Source organism: Heterodontus francisci, chromosome 28 (genome assembly GCF_036365525.1).
Source record: "Heterodontus francisci isolate sHetFra1 chromosome 28, sHetFra1.hap1, whole genome shotgun sequence".
Lineage (NCBI taxonomy): Eukaryota > Metazoa > Chordata > Chondrichthyes > Heterodontiformes > Heterodontidae > Heterodontus > Heterodontus francisci.
Window position 1 is genome coordinate 25,342,162 of NC_090398.1, and position 18,004 is coordinate 25,360,165.

Sequence of the window (18,004 nt, forward strand, 5' to 3'; positions counted from 1 at the left end):
AGGAATTGCTTATCTCAAAAGAAGGATTATCACAATTTTCTTAATGGGTTGCTAATTATAATAAAATTGGGCGCATCTCATGTTTGTTGAAAAAACGGAGCAAAGCTAGTCCTGTCTGTACCAGCTCTCCGAATGAGCAATTCACCTGGTGCCAATCTCCCGCCCGCAAATCCTGCACATTCTTCCTTTTCAGATCAGAGTCCAATTCCCTTTTGAATGTCTCCATTGAACCTGCCTCCACTAAACTCTCAGACATTACATTCCAGACCTGAACCACTCGCTCTCTGAAGATGATTTTCCTCAAAGTCGCTTCTGCTTCTTTGGTCAATTATTTTAAATCTGCGCCCTCTTGTTCCCCATCCTGTCATGAGAGAGAAATTGCTGCCACTTGCCCTTCCATTGCAGGTCTTCATGCTGGATAATTGTACTGGGTGATCAGACTCTCCCAGTCTCATTCTCACTATTTACTCTCTTACCTTCTTATCTCAGGCCGGTGACCGTTCCTCTTAAACTCGCTCTTCAACTGAGTCTCAGCAGCAAATCCCGCCGATCAGTGGAGATTCCGGCGCAGGCGCAACACACACAGCACGGCCCACTCCGATTGTTCCGCCTCGCGCGCATCAATCAAAAACCGGTCATGCGCAGTGGGGAGAGGACGTTGACCATCGCTGCCCGACTCGCGCAGCGTCCGTTTAACGGCCGAGCCGTGAGCGGCCATGCTGCCGGAATGGGGCGGAGCTGGGATTGTCGCCGGCCTGTCCTATTGGTGGAGGAGGTTGTCAATCTGCACACCCGGGAGGAGCGGATAGGTGGAGCTGAGTTTCAGGTGATTAGTCTGCAGGAGGGAATCTGCTCTGTAATGTGCAGCTTTGTTAATAATAATACCGCCTTTTTATTCCAGGTTTATTAATTATTTAATTTAAATTCCACCGGCTTCCATGGCAATGTTTGAACTGATGTCTTCGGAGTATTAGACAGATTCTCCCAGTCTCATTCTCACCATTTCCTGTCTCACCCTATGTAATCTTTGTGTACTGTCCACAGGACCAGTGTTTCTCACAGTAAATGGGACTTTCCCTTACCTTTCTCCCCAGTTGATCTATGACAGCTCTTTGAATGGGAAGGGTTCTCTCTGGTTGGTGTTCTCACAATCCTGTGCTGGTTCACCTGCTGTTGTTCCTCAGTCTACAATCCCTGTTTACTGTCAGCTGCAGAACTTGCTCATCACTTCATCATTTACCAGGAGATCGAATTATAACAAAACAGAATGAGATCAATATTGAGGGTCTGAAGGAGAAAGTCAATTTGTTCAATTCCAATCACCGTCTCGTGAACTTTCAGCAAATCGTCAGAGTTTGGGGGCAGAAATGTGCTGTATCACTCTGCATTTTAAACAACCCTCGTTGGCTTACACACTGTCTGATCTCACTGGGTCCATCCTCCTCGGGTTACTCACTGTCTGATCTCACTGGGTCCATCCTCCCCGGGTTATTCACTGTCTGATCTCACTGGGTCCATCCACCCCGAGTTACACAGTCTGATCTCACTGGGTCCATCCACCCCGAGTTACACAGTCTGATCTGACTGGGTCCATCCTCCCCGAGTTACACACTGTCTGATCTCACTGGGTCCATCCTCCCCGGGTTACACACTGTCTGATCTCACTGGGTCCATCCTTCCCGGGTTACACACTGTCTGATCTCACTGGGTCCATCCTCCCCGGGTTACACACTGTCTGATCTCACTGGGTCCATCCTCCCCAGGTTACACACTGATCACACTGGGTCCATCCTCCCCAGGTTACACACAGTCTGATCACACTGGGTCCATCCTCCCCGCGTTACACACTGTCTGATCACACTGGGTCCATCCTCCCCGGGTTACACACTGTCTGATCTCACTGGGTCCATCCTCCCCGGTTTACACACTGTCTGATCTCCCTGGGTCCATCCTCCCCAGGTTACACACTGTCTGATCTCCCTGGGTCCATCCTCCCCGGGTTACACACTGATCTCACTGGGTCCATCCTCCCCAGGTTACACACTGATCACACTGGGTCCATCCTCCCCAGGTTACACACAGTCTGATCACACTGGGTCCATCCTCCCCGGGTTACACACTGTCTGATCCCATCAGTGGAGCCGGAAATTCTCCATCTTCTCTACGAACTGCGGATTAATCAAACCAGACCAAACCCTGTGTTAACACTCTATATTAATACTATATCACTCTATGTTGATGCTATTTTTCACGATATTAATACTTTACACTGTTGGAGCTGCAACTGTCCCTCACCGTCACTCAGAGACAAGTGAGCGCCACTGACCACTGAGAATAATACAAAAAACTGTTGGAAATACTCAGCAGGTCTGGCAGCATCTATGGAGAGAGAAGCAAAGTTAAAATTTCAGGCCTGTGACGTTTCATCAGAATTAGCAAAGGTTAGAAATGTAATAGCTTTTAAGCAAATAAAGCGGGGGTTGGGCAAGAGGTAACAAAAGGGACGGTGCTGATCGGACAAGGTCACAGAGAATAACTGACAAGAAGTTGGGGGGTGGGGCACGGGGGGGATAGATTCAATGGCAAAAGGGATGATGGAGCCGGGGGAGAGCCAATGGGAAAAGGGATGATGGAGCCGGGGGAGAGCCAATGGGAAAAGGAATGATGGAGCCGGGGTAGAGTCAATGGGAAAAGGGCTGCGGAGCTGGGGTAGAGCCAATGGGAAAAGGGATGCAGAGCTGGGGGAAGAGCCAATGGGAAAAGGGATGATGGAGGTTGACCTGTTTATCATTTTTTTCCTAAAATATACTTTATTCATAAAAATTTGATAAAATACATTTTAAAAAAGTTCAAATTTCACATTTCAGGTAATTTCAGAGATCAGATTTCTTCGATATTGTAAAACATGAAATGCCTCGCAATCCTTGCCATTCCATTTTAAATGCAATGTATTACATAGTAAAAAACATTTTGGTGTATACAGCCCGAGGGGTTTTCCATGGTTCCATCCCCTCAGTTCACTATGGCGGGAGGACCTTACTCAGTGGTCTTTCCCCACTGAGCCTTTGTGGCGGCTGCCCCAAGCTTTAGTGCATCCCTCAGCACTTAGTCCTGGACCTTGGTCTGCAACACTTGTTCGTGGACATCTCTTTGCACTGGAAGACCAGCAGGTTTCAGGCAGACTGAATTGATGGTCCTCCAGCAGCAGTTGATGTTTACCTCGGTTTGCGTCCCCGGGAACAGCCCGTAGAGCACAGACTCCTGTGTTACAGAGCTGCTCGGGATGAACCTCGACAAAAACCACTGCATCTCTTTCCACACCTGCTTTGCAAAGGCACATTCCAAAAGGAGGTTCGCAACAGACTCTTCCCCACCACAGGCTATGTCTTGGTGCTTGTTTGAAAGTTCTGGTGATGAGGCGTTCTGCCAAATGACTTTGGCAGTCTGCTCGAGGAACCATCCGACAGGATCCACCATCTCCTTTTCCCATAGGGCCTTGAGGACATTCCATGCAGACCACTGCCTGATGAATTGGTGGTCAAAGGTGCTTTTCTGCACAAACTTTCCCACGAAGGATAGGTGGAACGGCATGGTCCAACTGGATGGAACGTTCTGCGGCAATGTGGCCAGATCCATCCTTCGCAACACCGGGGGCAGATAGAACCTTAGCACGTAGTGACACTTGGTGTTTACGTACTGGGGCTCCACAGACAGCTTGATGCAGCCGCACACAAAGGTGGCCATCAGGATGAGGGCGACATTGGGTAGATTTTTTTCCCCTTTATCCAGACGTTTGAATATCGTGTCCCTCCAGACATGGTCCAGTTTGGATTGCCAGATAAAGTGGCAGATGGCTCGGGTGACCGCCACGACGCAGGAGTTGGGTATGAGCCAGACCTGGGCCACATACAGCAACAACGTGAGCGCCTCGCACCTGATGACAGGGTTCTTACCCACAATGGTGAGACAACGCTGCTCCCATATGCTCAATTTATGGTTTACCCTGGCTACTCGCTCCTCCCAGGTTTTGGTGCACGCCCCAGCCCCACCGAACCATATCCCCAGCATCTTCAGGTAGTCTGACCTGATGGTGACGCAGACAAAGGATCGGTCAGCCTAGATCCCAAAGAACACGGCTTCGCTCTTGCCGTGATTTACCTTGTCTCCCGAGGCCAGTTCAAACTGGTCGCAGATCATCCTTCCTAATGGACTCAGCAGAAGGTTTGATACAGCAAACAAACAAGACAGGGGAGAGAGGACAGCCCTATCTGAATCCAGATTGGATCAGGAAACTTTCTGATTCCCACCCATTGATTGAGACTGTGCTACTTATATTTGTGGAGAGCAGTTTGATCCAATTGCGGATTCCCTCCCCAAACCCCATTTTGGAGAGCACGTCCATCATGTATGTGTGTGATATCTTGTCAAAAGCCTTCTCCTGGTCTAAGCTGATGAGGCAGCTGTCCACCCCACTGTCCTGTACATAGGCGATCATATCCCTGAGGCTATCAGAGATCTTCCTGCCGGGTACAGTACAGGTCTGGTCAGGGTGAATCACCAACTCCTGACCCGACTGACGACGACTTTGGACAGAATCTTGAGTCGACATTAAGCAGTAAGATGGGCTGCCAATTTCTGATTTCTGCTCTCTCCCCCTTCCGCTTATAGATGAGGGTGATGATGCCTTTCCTCATGGATTCTAACATGCTGCTGGCCAGAAGCATACTCTTGTACACTTCCAGCAGGTCTGGGCCGATCTAGTCCCACAGAGCTGAACACAACACAACCGGTAAACCGTTGCTTCTGTAGTGTCCAGTTTGCTATCGTCACTGCCGGATCGTCCAGCTGCGTTAATGATGCAGTTGAAGTCACCACCTAGAATGACCGGCCAGGATGTCGCAAGCAGCAGTGGGAGCTGCTGGAGGACGGTCAGCCACTCGCTGCATTGAACCGGGGCGTACACGTTAATTAACCGGAGTGGAGCATTGTTGTATATTACGTCTGCTACGAGGAGGTGACCACCCACCACCTCCTTAACTTCGGAGATGGTGAAGTGCCTCCCCGCAGCTGAATACCCAGGATAGAGAAATGGTAATCATTTCCCTCTGACCGGATCGATGGCCCGTGGGATCACCATCGTGACCATTGCCTGTAGGTGCCGAGGTGTGGAATTCCATACTTCTGCAGAAACAGTAGGTTGGCTTTGATCTTGGCAAGGTAACCCAAGGTCAAAACACATTGCGTAGTGGATTTAACGCTGCGCACGTTAATGGAAACAATCTTTATACCCATTTAAAACGGGATGTTGTTTACCATACCAAGTATCCTTACTAGTCCCAGTCCTTGGGTATGTTCCTGCATAGCCATGGTGTGCAGAAGCCGTTGCAGATGCATTGGGCTCAGAAAACCCTTCTGGTCACTCACGGGGGGTTTGTTCTGCTGGGGTGACATCGGGGGGCGGGGGGGGGGTGGTTGCTCTGGCAGGCAGCGAGGTTTGGACTGTCCTCTGCTGCTGGTGCCTTTCCCCTCTGTTCCTCCTTGAGAACATTACTGCTCCCGGCTTCCTGGAGCTGTAGTGCACTGGACGCTTCGCTGCTCTCGGTCTCCCGGAACTGGGGTGCGCTGGGCATCTCACTGAGTTCAGCGCTTTGAGGTTGGGGCACACTGGGCCCATTGCTGCTTCCAGTGCCACGGAGCTGGTGGGGCTTTCTCTTCCAGCGCCTTTGCATTCTGCCACTTCGTTTGCATGTGCCATCTTTCCGGACCTTCCTCATCCGATGGGGAGCAGCTGCCGTAGTCCGTCTCAGACGGCAGCCTCCTCGTGCCACTGGTTTGGGTGGTGACCTGTTCCTTTTTTTGGGGCTTCTTTATGGTTTTCTTTTTGACCACTTGCCAGTCATCCGTTTCTCCCTCTGCTGCCTCCACCTCCATGGATTCTGTCTGTTGAGGAAGAGTTTCCAGGCACAGGGTAGGTGCTGGGTCACTGGTTGCAGCTGCCTCCCAGAATCACAATCGTTACAGTGCAGAAGGAGGCCATTCGGCCCCTCATGTCCGCACCAGCCCTCTGAAAGAGCAACTCCCTCAGATTCATCCCCCCGCCTTCTCCCCATAACCCTGCACATTCTTCCTTTGCATATAGGGAGGCGGTGGCGTACTGGTATTGTCATTGAACTAGCAACCCAGAGCCCCAGATATTGCTTTGGGGAAATGGGTTCAAATCCCACCACAGCAGAAGGTGGAATTTGAATTCAATTAATTAAAAATCTGGAATTTAAAGCTCGTCTAATGATGGCTCTGAAACCATTGTCGATTGTTGTAAAAACCCATCTGGTTCACTAATGCCCTTTAGGGAAGGAAATCTGTTGTCCTTACCTGGTCGGGCCTGCATGTGACTCCAGATCCACAGCAATGTGGTTGACTCTTACATGCCCTCGAAATGGCCTAGCAAGCCACTCATTTCAAGGGCAATAAATGCTGACCTAGCCTGCGACGCCCACATCCCATGAAAGAATAAAAAAAAAAATCACTGTCTATTCCCTTTTGAATGCTCCAGTTGAACCTGCCTCCACCATGTTCTCAGGCAGCATATTCCAGACCTTGACCACTCGCTGCATGAAAACATTTTTCCTCATGTCACTTTTGCTTCTCTTACCAAATATTTGAAATCGATGTCCTCTCATTCTTGATTCTTTCACAAGTGGGAACAGTTTCTCTCTACCTACTCTGTCCAGGCCCCTCATGATTTTGAATACCTCTATCAAATCACCTCACAGCCTTCTCTTCTCCAAGGAAAACAGTCCTAACTTCTCCAATCTATCTTCATGAAATTCCTCATCCCTGGAACATTCTTGTGAATCTCTTCTGTATTCTCTCCAATGCCCGCACGTCTTTCCCCAAGTGCAGCACCCAGAATTGAACGCAGTACTCCAGCTGAGGCTGAACTAGTGTCTTATACAAGTTCAACATAACCTCCTTGCACTTGTGCTGTATGCTCCTATTAATAAAGCCCAGGATACTGTATGCTTTATTCACCGCTCTTGCAACCTGTCCTGCCATCTTCAATGACTTATGCACATATACACCTCAGTCCCTCTGCTCCAACACTCACTTTAGAATTATTCCTTTAATTTTGTATTGTCTCTCCATGTTCTTCTTACCAAAATGAATCACCTTACATTTCTCTGCATCTGCCACCTATCTGCCCATTCCACCAACTTGTCTATTTCCTTTTGAAGTTCTACACTATCATTCTCACATTTCACAATGCTTCCAAATTTCGTATCATCTGCAAACTTTGAAATTGTGCCCTGTATACCAAGGTCTAGGTCATTAATATATATCAGGAAAAGCAAGGGTCCCCTTTCCTCTCCTTCTCAGATGGATTTCCCTCGCTGCGGTAGGGTTGCTGGGCTCCTTTGCAGCACGAGTCATGTTCACCGTTCCTTCGTCCAGCCTTTCCTGTGGTCTTGTCGCCTGTGCGTAACTGGGGCAGGTTTTGGAGAGGTGGCCTGCCCCACCACACAGGTTGCAGCTTTTACTCTACTTACAGTCCTTTGTGTGATGGCCTTCCTGCTTGCAGTTCTTGCAGACGACAGTGATGCAGTTGGCCGCCACATGACCAGATTTGCCACAGGTCTGACGAACACTGGGCTGCCCTGCGTCGACCAAGGAGCCTCGACTTCTCTCGATAGCGAAGCTGGAGGGAGGATGGATGATATCTCTGTTGGCATCGACCTTCAAGGTCACCTTGACCTGTCGTTTGCTGGTCCAAATCCTAAATGGGTCCTTGACCTCAGTACTGCAGCCGGCCGCCTTGATGTACCTGGTGAGGAAAAGTGAGCACATGCATGACAGGAACATGGGGGGTTGTAGAGGTGGATCACCACCACCTGGTTGTGTTGCGACGGCACGTGAAGAGTGGCTCCGCCGTGAGGATCGACAGCGGTGCCTGGTTTCCTCTCTCCTTGAAGACCTTCAGGAACGTGATGCATCCCGTCATGTTCTTGAATGTCACATTGAAATATCCACTGCTGAGGAAGTCCTGTAGACAGAAGATGTCCACAGCTTGGAATCCACATCATTCAGTCAGGATTTTCTTAATGAAGAAGGTATGGTCGACAGACACATCCTCTTTATTATCCTTCACCACCACCCTAATGGCCTGAAGCTCCAGTGTTTTTGCTCAAAGTTTTCCTGGAACAGGGTCAAAGGCCACTGATCATGGTCTCTCCCCTGCCAGGCTGTAAATCCTTTCATGATACCTAAGCATTTCTGATATCATCCTTATAAATTGCTTCTGCATCCTCTCCAGTGCCTTTATATCCTTTTAATAATATGGCGACCAGAACTGCACGTAGTATTTTAAGTGTCATCTAAACAAGGTTCGATATAGGTTCAACATAACTTGCCTACTTCTCAATTCTATCTCTCTAGATCTAAAGCCCAGTGTTTACTCTCCTTTTTTAATGGCCTTGCTAACCTGTGGTGCAACTTTTAGTGGTTGGTGTGTTTGAACTCCAAGATCCCTTTGTTCCTCTACCTCAGCTAGACTCGCACCTTCCAAGTAATAAGTGACCTCCCTATTCTTCCTCTCAAAATGTACTACCTCACATTTATCCGTGATTAACTTTGTTTGCCAATGATTTGCCCATTCTGTAAGTTTATTAATGTCCTTCTGTAATTTGTTATTGTCCTCCTCAGTATTGACCATCCCCCACTATTTGGTTTCATCAGCAAATTTAGAAATTGTGTTTTTGATTCCAAAGTCCAAATTGTGAAGGTAAGTTGGGAACAGCAGTGGTCACAGCACTGATCCCCGTGGAGCACCACTTCCCATCTTCTGCCTCTTTGTCTAACTACCTTTTACTCCCACTCTCTGCTTTCTGTCTTGAAGTCAGTTAGAAATTCATTCTGCTACTTGTTCCCTGACTGCACATTCTCTGACCTGATTCATTCATTTTTCTGAAGCACCTTATCGAAAGCCTTTTGAAAATCCAGATAAATTACATCGACTGCATTATAACCAAGAACATTTCCCTCCGAATGCTGTGAAAACACAGGCTCTGTCTTGCAGATACCAGATCACATCTCTCACCCTTCTGACTAGCAGAATGTGTTTGGAATGATTTGCATATTCACAGACACAACCCTCAATAGCAGCTCCAGTTGTCTGTTATAATGATTTTTCTGTTTTTTTCTTCCACCCCGTGACTTTATCTTCACCACTCCAAAACATCTTTCCTTTCATTCCTGCTAAGAACTTTTCACTATTTCATAAATCTTCTGTTCTTTCTTCAAGTTTTATTAATTCCACTCTCTGGTCTCAGATCCGGATATTTCCCACTCTCCTGTCACATCAGCTGATATCCTTCCCATTTTCCACTCTCTAGTCTCAGATCCAGATATTTCCCACTCTCCTGTCACATCAGCCGATATCCTTCCCATTTTCCACTCTCTGGTCTCAGATCCGGATATTTCCCACTCTCCTGTCACATCAGCTGATATCCTTCCCATTTTCCACTCTCTGGTCTCAGATCCGGATATTTCCCACTCTCCTGTCACATCAGCCGATATCCTTCCCATTTTCCACTCTCTAGTCTCAGATCCGGATATTTCCCACTCTCCTGTCACATCAGCCGATACCCTTCCCATTTTCCAGTCTCGAGTCTCAGATCCGGATATTTCCCACTCTCCTGTCACATCAGCTGATATCCTTCCCATTTTCCACTCTCTAGTCTCAGATCCGGATATTTCCCACTCTGCTGTCACATCAGCTGATATCCTTCCCATTGCTCCATTCAGCTTTACTGTAATGTAATTGAAGTTGATCAGTTCAGATTGTCACCATTCCTTCCCTTCTCCCTGAACCCACTCTCGTGACCCAAGAATGTGAACCCTTCCGTCCTGCTCCAGCGCTACAACTGCACCTTGACCTGTCTTATATTTACCTCCATAAACAGCCAGTGCAAAACAATCCAGAATCACCACCCTGAAGCCCTGTTTACCAGCCTAGAGTCAAAATTTTAATATTCCCTCTATAACCCTCTTTCTATCTGTGTGACTGGTTCTAACCCTGGATATTCTCTGCTCTCCTATCTTTCCCAGCGATGATCCTACTGCTCCAAGATGTTCTTCCTTCTGGCACCAGGGTCTTAACTTACCATTCAGGACCTGCTCAGGGCGGTAGAAGAGTCTGTCTATTCCCCTGACTATAGAGTCTCCCACCACTATCATTCTCCTATTCCTGTGCCCCACCTGTCTCTCACCCCCACCCCACTCGGGGTGGCCTCCTGCTTCCTGGTGTCACACTGTTTCTCAGGGAGACCTTCCACTGAGTCACTGTCTCTATCCACCTTACAGACCCCAATACCAGTATTCAGGGAATTTCTCCACCTGTGATTGCAGTGCCCTCTGGATGGTCACTCACTTCCCTCTTTCTACTCAGCCCATGCCCTGGTCCATCTTCCTGTGTGACCTGCAGATTCTTCTATGAGATCTGGACCTTTGTCAGGACAGACATTATATCTGAAGTATTTTGTGAACCTACCTGTGCCCATTCTCATTCGTGTTGAAGATGCTGGATCTTCTCCCTGTTTGGTGAAGGCGTTCCCAGATTCTGATGCTTGTAATAAATGTAAGATTAATAGGAGGATCAAACAAAAATATTAAAATGGGAAGGAGAACATTGCCTTGTTAAACATGATATCAGTTCCCCCCCCCCCCCCCCCGCCCGCCCCCATCAGTGCAACAGCTGTTAGTTGTGGGATTGAGCATTTCCCGAGGGTTACAATAAACTCTCCACATCAGGTGTGACAGGGACAGCAGCCCAGTGAGTGCTGCTGATAGAGTCATAGATTCATAGAGTTACACAGCACAGAAACAGGCACTTCAGCCCACCGTGTCCGTGCCAGCCATCAAGCCTATCTAATCTAAACCCATTTTCCAGCACTTGGCCCGTAGCTTTGTATATTATGATGTTTCAAGTGCTCATCTAAATACTTAAATGTTGTGAGGGTTCCTGCCTCTCTCACCTCTTCAGGCAGGGTGTTCCAGATTCCAACCACCCTCTGGGTGAAAATATTTTTCCTCAAATCTCTTCTAAACCTCCTGCCCCTTACCTTAAATCTATGCCCCTTGGTTATTGACACCTCCGCTAAGAGAAAAGGTTTCTGGAAGTTTCTTCCTATCTACCCCAGCTTGGCCCCTCATAATTTTGATCTGTACCACCCAGTTCCAGATGGGGTCTCGTCATCTGAGACTCTGCACTGGAACACCCATTGGTAATATTTACTCACACAATGTGGGGCAAAACCAGCCTCACTGGAACACAGGAACAGGAGTAGGCCATTCAGCCCCTCGAGCCTGTTCTGTCAGTCAGAGAGATCACGGCTGGCCAGTATCCTCATTCCATCCACCCGTCTTAGCTCCACATCTCTGAATACACTTGCTTCACAAAAATCTATGATCTTAATCTAAAATGATTCATTGAGCTCGGATATCCTGTTTTTACTGGGAGGGAGTTCCACATTCCACCAGCCTGTGAGTGAAAAAGTGTTTCTGAACTTCACTCCTGAATGGCCTGACTCTGATTTTCAGGTTATGTTCCCTTGTCCTACACGCTCCCTCTAGCTGAAAATGTTTCTCTATTTACTCCATCAATTCCTTTCAAAATCCTAAAAGCCTCAATCAAATCACCCCTTAACCTTCTAAATTTTATAAATAAATGATAAAATGTAAACCCATTCTAAGGTGTGGTACACAGTCTGAGTTAGTGAATATTCTACAGGGAAATATGGTGCAACTGATATTTAATTAATGAAATGATCCTTCACTCGGTTTTATACAGTCTGGTGATATTGTAGTATTTTATTCATAGATTTGTGTTTAATATTTTGATTTATTGAGTTTCAATATTAAATTATGGCGTTTTATGAATATAATATCTACTTCTTCTTTGGCCTCCTTATCTCGAGAGACGATGGGGAAGCGCCTGGATGTGATCAGTGGTGTGTGGAGCAGCACCTGGAGTGGCTATAAAGGCCAATTCTAGAGTGACAGGCTCTTCCACAGGTGCTGCAGAAAAATTTGATTGTCGGGGCTGTTACACAGTTGGCTCTTCCCTTGCACCTCTGTCTTTTTTCCTGCCAATTGCTAAGTCTCTTCGACTCGCCACACTTTAGCCCCGCCTTTATGGCTGCCCGCCAGCTCTGGCGAACACTGGCAACTGACTCCCACGACTTGTGATCAATGTCACAGGATTTCATGTCGCGTTTGTGGACGTCTTTAAAGCGGAGACATGGACAGCCGATGGGTCTGATACCAGTGGCGAGCTCGCTGTACAATGTGTCTTTGGGGATCCTGCCATCTTCCATGCGGCTCACATGGCCAAGCCATCTCAAGCGCCGCTGACTCAGTAGTGTGTATAAGCTGGGGATGTTGGCCGCCTCGAGGACTTCTGTGTTGGAGATACGGTCCTGCCACCTGATGCCAAGTATTCTCCGGAGGCAGCGAAGATGGAACGAATTGAGACGTCGCTCTTGGCTGACATACGTTGTCCAGGCCTCGCTGCCATAGAGCAAGGTACTGAGGACACAGGCTTGATACACTCGGACTTTTGTGTTCCGTGTCAGTGCGCCATTTTCCCACACTCTCTTGGCCAGTCTGGACATAGCAGTGGAAGCCTTTGTTGATTTCTGCAACTAGAGACAGGTTACTGGTGATAGTTGAGCCTAGGTAGGTGAACTCTTGAACCACTTCCAGAGCGTAGTCGCCAATATTGATGGATGAAGCATTTCTGACGTCCTGCCCCATGATGTTCGTTTTCTTGAGGCTGATGGTTCGGCCAAATTCATTGCAGGCAGCTGCAAACCTGTCGATGAGACTCTGCAGGCACTCTTCTGTGTGAGATGTTAAAGCAGCATCGTCAGCAAAGAGGAGTTCCCTGATGAGGACTTTCCGTACTTTGGACTTCGCTCTTAGAAGGGCAAGGTTGAACAACCTGCCCCCTGATCTTGTGTGGCGGAAAATTCCTTCTTCCAAGGACTTGAACGCATGTGAAAGCAGTAAGGAGAAGAAAATTCCAAAAAGTGTGGGTGCGAGAACACAGCCGCCCTGTTTCACGCCACTCAGGATAGGAAAGGGGTCTGATGAGGAGCCACCATGTTGAATTGTGCCTTTCATATTGTCATGGAATGAGGTGATGATACTTAGTAGCTTTGGTGGGCATCCAATCTTTTCTAGTAGTCTGAAAAGACCATGTCTGCTGACGAGGTCAAAGGCTTTGGTGAGATCAATGAAAGCAATGTAGAGGGGCGTCTGTTGTTCGCGGCATTTCTCCTGTATCTGACGAATATCTACTTACAAACACAATATATAGCTGGGTGTGATTCCTCCGGTCTCTGAGCAGTGACATTGTCCGTGTGTTCATGTAGATGTGTGCTGGTTGGTGTTTCTGTTTGAATATATTTACCATATCTCACAGGGTGTCAGCAGCTGACTAATGAACACTGTTGGAGGTGAGGACATTTACCACTGTTCTACTAATATTAACATTAATGTAGAATGTTATAAATTATGAAACTATAAACAGTGAGGTGATACACAGCATTGATCTGTGAAATATCATGAGGGATTTTATAATCTCAGGAAATGCCATAAATGTATAAGTGATAGATTTTACTGCTGTATTACAAACAGAATTCTCCACATTGTCTTCAGTCTTCCCAATGTCTCATTGGAGAAATTTGTAATACATTTGAGACTGGATGTTGGACAAGCAGCACGAGAAAGCAAAGGCATTGGAGGTGTTGAGAGAGGTGGTGGAGAGGTGGAGCAGAGTGTTTTCAGTGTATATGTGAAAACTGATCACTTGTCCTCGAATAATGTCTGCATGCAGATGGGAAGTAGGAGGGGGTGAAGATCGATCCATGGGAGTCTCCAGAGGTCACAGTGCAGGATTGAGAGGAGAGGCCAATGAACAAGATTCTCTGGCTGTCATTGGATGGGTAAAAGTCAACCCAAGTGAAGACAGTCCCTCTGAGCTGGACAATGGAGGAGAGGTGTTAAAGGAGGATGTTGTGATCAATGGAGTCACTGACTGCAGAGGTCGAGAAGAATGAAGAGGGATAATTTAACACAGTCACAGTCAGAGAAGGTGTTATTTGTGTCCGTGATTACTGTCAGTACAGAGCTGTGGCGGGAGTGGAAACCTGATTGGAGAGATTTAAACATGGAGTTGTGAGAGAGATGGACAGAGATTCGGGAGGTGACAAAATGATGGGAGGAAAGTGAGTCTGGAGATGCACATGTCTAACTGTTCACCAATGGCTGAAACTGGGCGAGTCTCTGATCAAACCCACTCCTCTGAAACAACACAAGTCTCATTAATGGTTTAATGTTATAGAAACAGTTAAACTCAGGTCACTTTACAGAATATTCCACGTGCTCTGGCAGGGAGACTAGAATCTCGGTTCCAATGGAGAAGTTTGCTTGTTGGAAACTACAGAATTACAGCAAAGTTTCCAATAATCTCTGTACAAAACTGCTGCAGAAAATCTGTCATTGTCACTTCCCTTTTCACACAGAACAAACAGCACAGAAACAGATCATTCGATCCAACTGCTCCTTGTTTATGCTGCACACGATCTTCCTCCCACCCCTTTTCATCAAACCCGATCAGCATAACCTTCTAATTCCTTTCCCTCATGTGTTCATCTAACTTCCTGAAGTTAATCTTTTCTTTGCAGTGAGCATCTGCACACTAGGCCTTGCCTTCACATCGAGCCTGTACAGTTCACATGTTGTTCTTTCCCCGTCCCATTGACTCGCACCCACTGACCCAGCCCCACACCCACTGGCCCAGCCCCTGCAACCACACCCACTCTCCCAACCCCACATCCACTGACACAGACATTTAAAAATTCCTTTGGAATCTGCTTCCACCAATATTTCATGCCATACATTCGAGATTTTAACAACCCTTTTTGTTCCATTCCCTCTCTTCATTTACCAATTATTTTAAAACTGTGATCTCTGGTTGCTGACACTTGCCAGAGGAAACAGATTCTCCAGACTCACTCAAACACAATCTCTCAATGTTTAATATCTCTATTCAGTCTGCTTCCCTGCTCTAAAGAGAACAATTCCAGCTTCTCCAATCTCACCATGTAACTTCAATCCCTCATCCCTGGTATCATCCTGGTAAATCTCCTCTGTACCCCCTCCAAGGACTTCCTGAAATGTGGTGCCCAGAATTGTACAGAATACTCCAGCTGAAACCTCACCTGTAACCAAGGCAGTAACAAGGACTTTAAACTAGTAAATGGAGGGAAAGATTCAGGTGGAAAAGGTAGTCACACAATAATTAATTTTCAATAATAGTTCAAAAGCAAATGAAAGGGACGAGATTAGAGTAACAGTTCGAAATGAACAAAGTACAATGAACAAAGTGAATTTGGTACAAAAACAAGAAATGCTGGATTCACTCAGCAGGTCTGGCAGCATCTGTGGAAAGAGAAGCAGAGTTAACGTTTCGGGTCAGTGACCCTTCTTCGGAACTCGGAAAGTGAATTTGGTGTTGAGAGAGACGGATGCAATAGAAATGAGGAAAGGTCATTGACGTAATGGGGGGAGGATGGATCCAGTGAGATCAGACAGTGAATAACCTGGGGAGGATGGACCCAGTGAGATCAGACAGTGTGTAACCCAGGGAGGATGGACCCAGTGAGGTTAGACAGTGTGTAAACCAGGGAGGATGGATCCAGTGAGATCAGACAGTGTGTAACCCGGGGAGGATGGACCCACTGAGATCAGACAGTGACTAACCCGGGGAGGATGGACCCAGTGAGATCAGACAGTGTGTAACCCAGGGAGTATGAACCCAGTGAGATCAGACAGAGTGTAACCAAGGGAGTATGGACCCAGTGAGATCAGACAGTGTGTAACCCGGAGTGGATGGACCCAGTGAGATCAGACAGTGAGTAACCCGGGGAGGATGGACCCGGTGAGATCAGAGAGTGTGTAACCTGGGGAGGATGGACCCAGTGTGATCAGACAGTGAGTAACCCGGGGAGGATGGACCCAGTGTGATCAGGCAGTGTGTAACCCAGGGAGGATCGACCCAGTGTGATCAGGCAGTGTGCAACCCGGGGAGGATGGACCCAGTGAGATCAGACAGTGTGTAACCCTGGGAGAATGGACCCAGTGAGATCATACAGAGTGTAACCCGGGAAGGATGGATCCAGTGAGATCAGACAGTGAGTAACCCTGGGAGAATGGACTCAGTGAGATCAGACAGTGTGTGACCCTGGGAGAATGGACCCAGTGAGATCAGACAGTGTGTAACCCAGGGAGGATGGACCCAGTGAGATCAGACAGTGACTAACCCGAGGAGGATGGACCCAGTGAGGTTAGACAGTGTGTAAACCAGGGAGGATGGATCCAGTGAGATCAGACAGTGTGTAACCCGGGGAGGATGGACCCAGTGAGATCAGACAGTGACTAACCCGGGGAGGATGGACCCAGTGAGATCAGACAGTGTGTAACCCAGGGAGTATGGACCCAGTGAGATCAGACAGTGTGTAACCCAGGGAGTATGAACCCAGTGAGATCAGACAGAGTGTAACCAAGGGAGTATGGACCCAGTGAGATCAGACAGTGTGTAACCCGGAGTGGATGGACCCAGTGAGATCAGACAGTGAGTAACCCGGGGAGGATGGACCCGGTGAGATCAGAGAGTGTGTAACCTGGGGAGGATGGACCCAGTGTGATCAGACAGTGAGTAACCCGGGGAGGATGGACCCAGTGTGATCAGGCAGTGTGTAACCCAGGGAGGATGGACCCAGTGTGATCAGGCAGTGTGCAACCCGGGGAGGATGGACCCAGTGAGATCAGACAGTGTGTAACCCTGGGAGAATGGACCCAGTGAGATCATACAGAGTGTAACCCGGGAAGGATGGATCCAGTGAGATCAGACAGTGAGTAACCCTGGGAGAATGGACCCAGTGAGATCAGACAGTGTGTGACCCTGGGAGAATGGACCCAGTGAGATCAGACAGTGTGTAACCCAGGGAGGATGGACCCAGTGAGATCAGACAGTGACTAACCCGAGGAGGATGGACCCAGTGATATCAGACGGTGAGTAACCCGGGGAGGATGGACCCAGTGAGATCAGACAGTGAGGAACCCAGGGAGGATGAACCCAGTGAGATCAGACGGTGAGTAACCCGGGGAGGATTGACCCAGTGAGATCAGACAGTGAGTAACCCAGGGAGGATGAACCCAGTGAGATCAGACAGTGTGTAACCCGGTGAGGATGCACCCAGTGAGATCAGACAGTGTGTAACCCGGGGAGGATGGACCCAGTGAGATCAGATAGTGTGTAACCCAGGGAGGATGGACCCAGTGAGATCAGATAGTGTGTAACCTGGGGAGGATGGACCCAGTAAGATCAGACAGTGTGTAACCCAGGGAGGATGAACCCAGTGTGATCAGACAGTGACTAACCCGGGGAGGATGGACCCAGTGAGATCAGACAGTGTGTAACCCAGGGAGGATGGACCCAGTGAGGTCAGACGGTGAGTAACCCGGGGAGGATGGACCCAGTGTGATCAGACAGTGTGTAACCCGGGGAGGATGGACCCAGTGAGATCAGACAGTGTGTAACCCGGGGAGGATGGACCCAGTAAGATCAGACAGTGTGTAACCCAGGGAGGATGGACCCAGTGAGATCAGACAGTGTGTAACCCAGGGAGGATGGACCAAGTGAGATCAGACAGTGAGTAACCCAGGGAGGATGAACCCTGTGAGATCAGACAGTGTGTAAACCGGGGAGGATGGACCCAGTTTGATCAGACCGTGTGTAACCCGGGAGGATGGACCCAGTGAGATCAGACAGTGTGTAACCCTGGGAGGATGGACCCAGTGAGATCAGACAGTGTGTAACCCGGGGAGGATGGACCCAGTGAGATCAGACAGTGTGTAACCCGGGAGGATGGACCCAGTGTGA